Source organism: Eucalyptus grandis, chromosome 3 (genome assembly GCF_016545825.1).
Source record: "Eucalyptus grandis isolate ANBG69807.140 chromosome 3, ASM1654582v1, whole genome shotgun sequence".
Taxonomy (NCBI): domain Eukaryota; kingdom Viridiplantae; phylum Streptophyta; class Magnoliopsida; order Myrtales; family Myrtaceae; genus Eucalyptus; species Eucalyptus grandis.
Window position 1 is genome coordinate 18,925,489 of NC_052614.1, and position 12,123 is coordinate 18,937,611.

Sequence of the window (12,123 nt, forward strand, 5' to 3'; positions counted from 1 at the left end):
GGCGCACAAACAATTTGTCTCAAATACGGAAGCAATTATTAACAAATTGAAATACGATCGAGGTAGAGAGAGTAAGGAAGAGAAAATTGAACACGGGATTTATAGTGGTTCGGCTTATTCCAAGCCTACGTCCACTCTTCCGCACTGACAGCCCACCGAATGGATTTCACTATGATCAAAAGAGAAGTTACAGCACAGTTTTGCCTTGATTCCACAATGTAGATGTTCTACCACACCTCTTCAAGGTCTCTCACAAATATAGACTCTCTTTGTATACAAGTATTCGCTCAAGGGATTAATCTAAACAAATAGGAGCTTCGACTTTGGAATTCTTCTATCGCGCACACCTCGAACAACTAAGAACGACTTCCTTATATACTCCTTTATGCCATCATACCCGTTGGCACTTACCAAAGGAATTCCTCCAATCTACCCGTTGGACGGAATCAATTAGGAAGATTGTTCGAGCTATTAAAGGAACGTGTTGATAGCCCATCAATCCCGCCGCCCATACAATCGGGATCTCGGTTTCCATAAGTAAAACCTTCCAATAATATTTAGACAATCATCGAATCTTCAGTCATTGAATCAAACTTGATCAATCAAGGGATTCTCGATACGTCTTCTCCAGCCACGAGATCTTCTCCGATGATAAGGTTAAATCCCGAACAAAACATTCAGTTCGGATAACCTTTCTTCAACGGATTAGAGATCACAATGAGGATAGACTTTGAGTCTTGAGTCTCGCTGTCCGGAAGTCTTCGACTTTAACGACGAGTCTGCGACTTTCGACTAGATCGATGGATACGTTTTGTCAATTCAAAACTCTTCATGAGGATTTCTCCAACAATCTCCCCTTTTTGATGGTGACAAAACCTTCCTGCAGATTTGGATAACTTTGACCTGCAAAACATTTCTCAAACACATATGCATATCTTTTTGAAATAAATGGCTAATAGAATAACACTAGAATCTGCAACCACAGAAAATAGGTTAGTCCAATATATGATTAAGCCATTCATAAGATATCAATATTGATAAATAGAAGCAAATCAAGTCAAATCCAAGTCTAGGCGGTTCTTATCCAGACACAAAACAAAGTCAAACAGGTTCAAACCATAAACCTCAAATTAGTCCAAAAAGTTTAATAAATGAAAAGTTTTTGAATCAAATCTTGCATCTCTCCCCCTTTTTGTCATCATTAAAAAGGATGAGATGAAGTTAAGAATGCTTGGGAACGCGGACAAGCTGGATATCTTCCATAGACTAACGATGCCTTCCAAATCTTAAAGTCTTCCTTTCACTGCAACCTCCTCACTCTTGGCATTGGCCTGATTCGAATAGAGAGGGCTTGCATCTTATCATTCAATGAACAGAATAAGCTTGACTTTCATTCTTCAAGCTTTGAACTTCGCATCCCAAGGCATAAATCTGACCTTTCATCTCCAAGAGAATATCCATGATTCTGCGAAAATCTGCTCCATTATCAGTCTGAGTACTTGCTTCGGCTCGATCTGATGGAGTAAAAGCAGACGATGGTGGATCAGCATAATCTTGCAGGTTTGGCGATGAAGCTTCATGACCTTCCTCTGGAAATTGAGATGCATAAACATCTTCTGGGTCTGCAGGCGAGCGACTGACTCCTTCACTTTCATCTGGATATGAAGATGTCACTCCTTCCTCCTGATCTCCCCCTGTTTCCATGCCTACATGTGGAGAAGAGATTTCCTCAGGTTCTCATTCTCTTCTTTCTTCTTCAGGTCTTTCTTGCTCTGCTTCTCGCTCTCGTTTCTCTTTCTTCTTCTTCCTTCTCCTTTGCTTCTCTTTCTTCTTCTTCCTTCTCTCCTCTTTCTTTCGTCTTTTGTTCCGATTCTTTACGTGGAACAGACGACTTAAATTCTTCAAAGCCATTGCAGAGATGGTGATGTCTTCGTCATCATCTTCATCCTCAACGAGGAGAGCTCTTCTTCTCTTTGATGGAGCAGCCATGGGCTCCTTCCTTTTCTCTTAGCGGCGAAGAGAGTTGATGAGACTTGGCAGAGTCTTCTCCTTAAATTTCTCCAATTCCTTGCTCGCCTTCGACGCATTTTGGTCACCATTTTCAGTCCTACCACCATATGATCGCATGATCGAATACAAAAGATTTGCGGAGGTTGAATTTTCAGATGTCTGAATAACTTCGTAACTAGGCTTGGGTAAGGGAGTTGACCTCTGTCCTTCATCACTGCTCTATACATGTGAAACATAACAGTATGAGGGAGAGAAAACTTCTTTCCACAGAGGATGGCATACATCAACTTTGCCTCAGAGCTTGAAACATCAGTTTTGGAAGTTGATTTTGGTCGAAGGCAATTAATCACAGTCTTGTGAAGCAAGATGTTGAATGCATTCATCCTTGAGTAGGTGATCTTCTCTTCTGTTCTCCCCGTCCTTCACCGCCCAAGTGTGGCCCGAGCAATGGAAACTTTGATTGGTTGATATCTGCCTCTCAACTTCTAACACATCTGCCAAAGATATTCATATCCACAACATAGTCTTGTTCTTTGACACTCAAGGAAAATCTATTCGCATCTAAAAGCTAAGATTTGAATAGAAATATGCAATCAATTCAGCATAAGCCTCGGTTGAGTCGAAAGAACTTTTCGAGTTGAAGATAACTGAACTTTTCCTCAAGTTCACTTTCACAAAGATCCAAAAAAATCAAAGTCCACACTCCTAGGGTTTATTACCCCACGCTTCAGCAATTTCGAGTACAGATCCTTTTGTTCCTTTGATCTGAACAAATCTCCCATTTTTCCTTGAATTTCAGTCGCAATACCCATTTTCGGTTGAAATAGACCAACAGATTGTCATCGTCATTCCCATCTACAAGATTAGGCCCCCAAATCACGAGGATCACTTGGGATATTCGCAAGGGTTTCCTCAGCCACCCCTTTACGAGCGATTCCCAAACTTTCCATTTTTCGCAGAAAAATATATTCGTTCCTATATCCTTTTTCTTTAACAAAATCATCAACAAAGCTTAAAGGAGTACGAATTCCTTTTAAAGCACGATATAGCTTGTAAATAAAAGCAGGCTTTTGAACTCTTACGGGGTCTGCTTCCTCGATGATTTCTTCCTGATGAACAACGCCTTGAGGACTAGATGGTGGAGAATGACGCTGCTGAGAATGTTGTGGGCTCGGTTGCTGATCTGGAGTAACTTCATCTTCGCAAAGATCGAAGTGCGTAGGCCCTTTACTCATTCTCTCGTGGTCCCCCGCTTGCGATTCTTGAGGACTTTCGCGAAGATGACATCTTTCTCGGTGTTTGGAAGATTCCTTGCTTGACTTTCCCGAAAAGATGACAACTTTTTGAAGATTGAGCGAAGAAGACAAACGGGAGTGGAGGATCAATGCTTTCTAGGGTTTTTGAGAGAAAAGTGAATAGAAAAGTGAAGAGAAATCGATAGTGCTCGTTCGGTTAAAAAGAAGAGTAAACGAATCGTCACAAAGGAAATAAAAATATGCCTTTTCAAAATAACTGTCTTTATCCGTAAAAATAGCTATTTCAAAAAATAACTTCCCTTTTGAAAATGAATCGATGCAATATTCACGATAATTAAATATAGCAACAATTTAAACACAGTCTGATGATCGTACCTTTTCAAGATAAGATTGGAGAGAGAAAGACTTACGTCTAAAGGTCGAGCCAAGATCGTAGATAAAGTCTTGTAAGCTCGAGTCCGAAAGTCTTTAGACTTTGATATCCTCATACCTCAAAATGTTGAGTCTGGTCCGTATAAACTCAAATTGATTTTTCTCCAAAGGCTTTGTGAGTATATCAGCCGCTTGATTCTTTGAGTCAACAAATTGAATTGAAACATCTCCATTTTGAACATGATCTCTAATAAAGTGATGTCGAATCTCTATATGCTTTGCTCTTGAGTGGAGAATTGGATTTTTGGTGAGGTTGATAGCGCTGGTGTTGTCTGAGAGTGCTAGTATGAACAAAATAAAGGAGTTAGGGAAGAGAAAAAGAACACGAGATTTATAGTGGTTCGGCTTAATCCAAGCCTACGTCCACTCTCCCACGATAACAGCCTTCTTGGTGGATTCCACTATGCAATCAACAAGAGATTACAACTCCGAGTGCAAACACTTAGTAGATCACACTATCTCACTAAGTCACTCTCTTGGTATTTCTCTCACGATTACAAACGTTTAAGCTCTCAAGAGACAAGTATATGATCTAAAGTCGCTTAGACTTTGGAATTATAAATTCTACGTTCCGTCTCTTACTTGCTCATCGGTCCATGATCTCCTTAAATACTCCTCCACTTCCAAACTACCGTTGGACAGTATCCGGAGAATCGTCTTCCAATATACCCATTGGACAGCTCTGTATCTTAGAAGATTTGGTAGCCGTTGAGTGACAAAGGTAAAATCCCAAATTGATTCCGATCGCCCATACAAACGAAATCTTGGTTTCCATAAGTAAAGCTTCTTCATATAGAAAGATCTTGTCTTCAACATCCAATTGTCAATCAATTAGATTGAATCAATCAAATCAATCTTGATGTGGAATCCAAACCATCACTAGCCGTTGTATGATTGGGCTTGAGTTACGATTCATCGAAATCTGGATGTAAAGTCTGAGTCTTTAGACTTTACGATATGAGTCTTGAGACTTTACAATCTGGGTCTTGAGACTTTACAATCTAGGTCTGAACATATCTGCTTCTGAACAGATTTAGCTTTAAGGTCTGTACCCAGTTCAGCTTCAGCATAGAGTCTGTTTTGAGTCTTGAGTCTAACAGTCTTCAGACTTTGAGTCTTGAGTCTAGCGCCTTCAGACTTTGAGTCTTGAGTCGATGGTCTTCGACTTTGAGTCTTGAGTCTAGCAGCTTCAGACTTTGATAATATCCTCTACATGTTCTAACATCTGCATGGCCTATTACTCAACCATCAAATATGTTAGTAGCCTTTGATTTATTTTGTCATCTTCAAAACATCATAAGGGATTTCCCTAACAATCTCCCCCTTTTTGATGATGACAAAACAATCTCTGAATATGCAGATTTGTAAACATGCTTTTAATTTAAATCAAAGGATATCGAAGATAACAAATAGATTGAGCATAATAATATATAGAAAATAATCGCAGCTCAATATTATGCAATAAATAATATCAACCAATCAGCACATATGCATATTCATATCTTCTCCCCCTTTTTGTCATAATCAAAAAGCGATAATAATGGATTCACGTAGAGAATGATAACAAATATCTTGCATGAATCACAATTTCCAAAAATCAGCTTTTATCGAATATTAAAGATATGCAATATAGCTCACTTCGATCATATCAGTAAATATCCAATAAAAATCACGGATGCATCATAAAATTCACGTACCATTTTTGTCATAATAAAATGATAATATCAATAAGAGATTTGTTAATGACAAAAGGTAATAAGAGATGCATTAACCGGATTTTGTAGAATAAATTCTGACACAATTACCTTTCATTCCATCCATAATAAGATCACGATCAATCAAAAAAGATTTTTCCATAATTGATCAAAGCTCCCCCTCAATTTGTTGCCTTTTTGAGGTGATCACGATTCTTTTCCTTTTCTTTTGGATTCGATTTCTCCCCTTGATTTCCTCATCGGATTCTGAGTCAGGGTTCGAATGAGACTCGTTTCGAGTCTCTGTCTGAGTTAGACTCAGATTCTGAATGTGCCATCAAGCATAGATTTCCTTGTTCTTCCATACGTCATATTCCTTTCCATCAAAATATGGTGGCCTTGTGTTGCTTTGCCCTTCCATAAGTCCTGGTGTCAACATACTAGCCATAAAGAATCTTTAGCTCAAAAGTAAAAACACTTTTATAAACCGAGCACTTGGCTCTGATACCAATTGAGAGTGCTAGTATGAACAAAATAAAGGAGTTAGGGAAGAGAAAAAGAACACGAGGTTTATAGTGGTTCGGCTTAATCCAAGCCTACGTCCACTCTCCCACGATAACAGCCTTCTTGGCTGGATTCCACTATGCAATCAACAAGAGATTACAACTCCGAGTGCAAACACTTAGTAGATCACACTATCTCACTAAGTCACTCTCTTGGTATTTCTCTCACGATTACAAACGTTTAAGCTCTCAAGAGACAAGTATATGATCTAAAGTCGCTTAGACTTTGGAATTATAAATTCTACGCTCCGTCTCTTACTTGCTCATCGGTCCATGATCTCCTTAAATACTCCTCCACTTCCAAACTACCGTTGGACAGTATCCCGGAGAATCGTCTTCCAATATACCCATTGGACAGCTCTGTATCTTAGAAGATTTGGTAGCCGTTGAGTGACAAAGGTAAAATCCCAAATTGATTCCGATCGCCCATACAAACGAAATCTTGGTTTCCATAAGTAAAGCTTCTTCATATAGAAAGATCTTGTCTTCAACATCCAATTGTCAATCAAATAGATTGAATCAATCAAATCAATCTTGATGTGGAATCCAAACCAGATCACTAGCCGTTGTATGATTGGGCTTGAGTTACGATTCATCGAATCTGGATGTAAAGTCTGAGTCTTTAGACTTTACGATATGAGTCTTGAGACTTTACAATCTGGGTCTTGAGACTTTACAATCTGGGTCTGAACATATCTGCTTCTGAACAGATTTAGCTTTAAGGTCTCGTACCCGGTTCGGCTTTCAGATAGAGTCCGTTTTGAGTCTTGAGTCTAACAGTCTTCGACTTTGAGTCTTGAGTCTCGGCGGTCTTCGACTTTGAGTCTTGAGTCGATGTCTTCGGACTTTGAGTCTTGAGTCTAGCGATCTTCGAGACTTTGATAATATCCTCTACATGTTCTAACATCCGCATGGCCTATTACTCAACCATCAAATATGTTAGTAGCCTTTGATTTATTTTGTCATCTTCAAAACATCATAAGGGATTTCCCTAACATTGTCGCAATTAATCTCCGTGCATGAGTCTTCAATTTCAAAATCTCTTAGCTGTTGTTTTATCCATAGAATTTGCGAACAGCAGCTTCCAAGAGCTACATACTCGCTTCGTTGTTGAAAGAGACACAAGACTTTGTTTCCTTGAAAACCAAGACACCGTTATGCTTCCAAGCAACCGGCAAGTTCCCGAAGTGCTCTTTCTATCAACTCGCAACCGCCAGATCTGCGTCTCGAATATCCCAGAAGTTTAAAGTCTCCTTCTTAGGATAGCAAAGACCGATGCTTGATGATGAAGCGACGTATTAAATGATGCGTTTCGCAGCACTGAGATGAGATTCTCTAGGATCTGATTGAAACCTAGCATAGATGCAAACACTCAACATAATATCAGGTCTAGAAGCAGTAAGATAAATAAGTGATCCAATAATGCTCCTATATAGCTTTTGATCAACTTTCTTCCCTTCTTCATCTTTGTCTATCTTTAAAGAACTTGACATTGGTATGTCGGTCTTTTTGCACTTTTCCTGTCCAAACATTTTGACAAGATCATTAACATATTTTTCTTGAAAAATAAAAGTTCCTTTCTTCAATTGTTTTATTTGAAGACCAAGAAAGAATGTTAATTCTCCCATCATACTCATTTCAAACTCATCCTGCATAGACTTTGAAAATTTCTTGAACAGACTTTCATTAGAGGATCCAAAAATAATATCATCCACATATATTTGAACAAGTAAGAAACTTTTATTTTCCTTCTTGATAAATAAAGTCGTATCTACTTTACCTTTGACAAAACCATTTTGTAATAGGAAATTACTTAACCTGTCGTACCAAGCCCGAGGTGCTTGCTTTAAACCATACAAAGCGTTTTCAGTCCAAGACCGAGTCCTGGCTTCTTTGGGTCTTCAAACCTTAGCGGTTGTTCCACATAAACTTCCTCATGGATAAATCAATTTAGGAAGGCGCTTTTGACGTCCATTTGGAATAACCTGAAATTCGATAACAAGCAAACGCAAGTAATAATCGAATAGCTTCTAACCTTGCCACCGGAGCGTAAGTCTCATCATAGTCTATTCCTTCTTCTTGCGTATATCCCTTTGCCACGAGTCTTGCTTTATTTCGTACGACTTTCCCTTTCTCGTTCATCTTGTTTCGAACACCCATTTGGCTCTAATAACAGCTTTTACCTTTTGGTTTGGATGTCAATTCCCGGACATCATTTATGCTGAACTGTCTCGAGCTCTTCTTGCATAGCTTCAATCCAGCTTTCATCGATAAAGCTTCTTCTATGCTCTTTGGTTCAATTTCGAAACGAGTGCCACAAAGACTAGACTCTTCTCGCCTTTTGGATCTGGTGCAAATTCCTTCATTAATTTCGCCAATTATAAGATCTTTGGGATGACCGGACTTATGCTTCCAGCTTACTTATTGATTTGTCTGGTTGATGATCTCTTTCTTTATTTGGATCTTCACTAACAACCCGATGCTGTTTTTCCGTAGTCCGAGATGCTTCTTGAGTTGTAGACTTTGGAGGGTGCTGAGCGAGTTCGGACTCTTCTTGATGAGTCGACTTGATTCATCTTGCATTGAGTCTTGAAATTTGACATTCATTGACTCCTCTGGTCGACTCTTCTTGTTATAGACTCGTAAGCTTTGTTTGAAGTACAATATCCAAGGAAGATACCTTCATCCGATCTTTCTTCAAACTTACCAACTTGATCTTTTGCATTTTTCAATACAAAACATTTGCAACCAAATACATTAAAGTATGAAACAATAGGCTTCTTTTCTTTGAATAACTCATAAGGGGTTTTCTCAAGAATAGATCTTAAGAAGACTCTATTGATGATATAGCAAGCTGTTGAAACACAGCTTCAGCCCAAAATCGAGAAGAAATTTTACTTTCAATTAAAAGAGTTCTAGCCATTTCTTGAAGAGATCTGTTCTTTCTTTCCACAACTCCATTTTTGCCGAGGAGTATATGGAGAGGAAAACACATGCTTACAGCCAGATTCATCACATAATTTTGTAAAATCTTGATTTTCAAATTCACCTCCATGATCTGTTTTTATACAAGAGATTACACATCCCTTTTCATTTTGAACCTTTTTAGCAAATTTTTCAAAATACGAAAAGGTTTCGGACTTACTTGCAAGGAAATAAACCCAAGTAAAACGGGAGTAATCATCAACAATTACTAGGCAATACTTCTTACCCCCAATACTCTGAGTTCTGGTTGGTCCGAAGAGATCCATATGCAGTAACTGTAGTACATGATTAGTAGAGACATAATTTATTGGCTTAAAAGAATTTCTTACCTACTTTCCCATAATACATGGAGTGCATGAATCAGTCTTTTGGTATGGCAATTTGGGTAGACCTCGAACAAGCTGCTTTGATGAGATTTTGGCTAATTGCTTCATGTTGACATGACCAAGCTTTTTGTGCCATAAGCTTGCTTCGTCTTGAATTGAGATAAGACATTGCGATTCATTTGGTTTCACATCCGGAAGATAGATATTTCCATGTCTTCGACCCAGAAAGACTGAGTAGTGTCTTTGCCGATTCCGTAACATGTTCCTTCTTGAAAGAAGATCTTGAAACCAGTATCACACAATTGACTAATGCTGAGAAGATTGTAATTGAGTCCTTCCACTAAGGAAACATTACTTATTATGAGAGTTCCAATTTTCACGGTTCCAAATCCCACAATACTTCCTTTGCTGTTTCATCCAAATGAAACTTTTCCACCATTTACTTGAGCAAGCTTTATAAAGCAATTTGAGTCTCCCGTCATGTGTCTTGAGCATCCGCCGTCAAGATACCACTTTACTGTTTCTTGATGGAGACCTGCATTTAACAAAAAGTCTCAAGCTTTCTTTGGTACCCAATTTTTCTTGGGTCCTTTGGTGTTAGTAAGATAAACAAGATTAGCCTATACTTTCTTAATAGGTTTCCATACCATAGGACACTCTTTTCAAAGTGATCCTGGACTGTTGCACTTAGAATATCCGAGAGCATTTCTACCTACGGTTTTTACAAAGACTTTCTTGAAGTGATTTTTGTAAGCCTCACTCGAAAGCCTTTTCTTAATTCTTTCTTTTACTTTAGGAAAATCAATCAAGGGAATTGTTTCTTCACATACCTAGACCCGTAACTTATTGAAGTAAGGTCTTTGTGCTGAAAGAATTTTCTCAAGTTTTTCAGACCCTATAGAAAATTTCTTTGATATATTTGATAAGTCTGTTTTTAAGAAAGCATTTTCTTTTAAAAGATTTCCTTCATTTTCTCTAAGATTGGAAACAGACAAGTCTAGACTTTTAACTCTTTCTGCTAAAACATTTTCCTTTTGTTTTAGAGCTGAGTTTTCTTTTTTCAGTTTGGAAATACTTTTGAGAGAAGTCTTAAGACTAAAGCATAGTTCATCAATATATTTAGAAACCTTGACAGGAATTTTAAAATTACTTGCCTCAAATTCACTGTCTGAGTCTGATCCTGAGTTTGATCCAGAGTCTGAGTCTGATTGTGCCATCAGACATAGATTTGCATATTCATTATCACTTTCTTCACACTCAGTATCACTCCAGGTTTCAGCTTTGAGAGCTTTTCGAAATTTTTCAGCTTTTCCTCTCTTCTTCTTCAAAAGAGGACAGTTGGGTCTGATGTGTCCCTTTTTCTTGCATTCAAAGCAGACTACATCTTTATTTGGTTCCTCATGATCAACGGACTTGGTCTCGCTGTCTTTGAAAGCCTTGTTTCTTTGAGTTGAACCTTCTTCCTTTTCTATTTAGTTTTCTGAATCTTCTTATCATGAGAGCAAGCTCCTCATCGTCCATATCATCTTCGAATCAGTATCATCGTAATCATCATTTGATTTTAATGCAATGGATTTCTTACCTTTTGGATCTTCATCTTCATTGATCCTTTCCACTTCATAGGACTCAAGAGTTCCAATCAGCTCATCAACGAGATAGTGGCATAATTCTCGCGTCTCTCTTATCGAAGTCTTTATGTGATTCCAATCCTTGGAGAGTCCATGCAGTAGCTTGTTTACCTTCATGGGATCGAAGTTGGTTGACCTTGATTTTCAAGACCATTCACAATATCTGTAAAACGACTAAACATGTCGATATTGATTCTCCCGGTTTCATTCTCAAGGCTTCGTATTGACCAAGAAGAATGTTGATTCTTGTTTCCTTCACTCGATCTGTTCCTTCATAGGTGATATGCAATCTGTCCCAAACTTCTTTTGCTGTACCACAAGAAGATATTCTATTATACTCAGTTGGTGATAAAGCACAATATAAAGAGTAAATTGCTTTTGCATCGAGTGTTTGTCTCTTGGTTATTTCTTCCTGAGACATTCCGCTGGTTTCTTCAGTATCTTTTCCTCTTTCAGAGACTGATGCAGTTGTAGGAGTAATTCATTTTTCTACAACGTCCCATTCCAGAGGATCCTTTGATCGTATGAAAGCTTTCATCTTGTTCTTCCAGATGTTGTAATCCTTTCCATCAAAGTAAGGTGGTCTGGTATTGCTTTGCCCTTCCATCAGCCCTGGTGCTAGCATACTAGCCATAGATCTTTTACTATGAAGTAAAACACTTCAAATAAAGTAAGTACATAGGCTCTGATACCAATTGATACTAGTATAAACACCTAGAGGGGGGGGTGAATAGGCGCACAAACAATTTGTCTCAAATACGGAAGCAATTCTTAACAGATTGAAATACGATCGAGGTAGAGAGAGTAAGGAAGAGAAAATTGAACACAGGATTTATAGTGGTTCGGCTTATTCCAAGCCTACGTCCACTCTTCCGCACTGACAGCCCACCAACTGGATTTCACTATGATCAAAAGAGAAGTTACAGCACAGCTTTGCCTTGATTCCACAATGTAGATGTTCTACCACACCTCCTCAAGGTCTCTCACAAATATAGACTCTCTTTTGTATACAAGTATTCGCTCAAGGGATTTATCTAAACAAATAGGAGCTTCAGACTTTGGAATTCTTCTATCGCGCACACCTCGAACAACTAAGAACGACTTCCTTATATACTTCTTTATGCCATCATACCCGTTGGCACTTACCAAAGGAATTCCTCCAATCTACCCGTTGGACGGAATCAATTAGGAAGATTGTTCGAGCTATTAAAGGAACGTGTTGATAGCCC

The 12,123-nt window shown here is 38.5% G+C and overlaps 1 protein-coding gene across 1 annotated transcript in view; it reads right to left on the minus strand.

Annotated features, from left to right (window-relative positions):
• Window positions 1–12,123, minus strand: part of LOC104431507 (disease resistance protein RPV1-like) — a 108,835-nt gene that overhangs the window by 66,371 nt on the left and 30,341 nt on the right. The window lies entirely within an intron of this gene.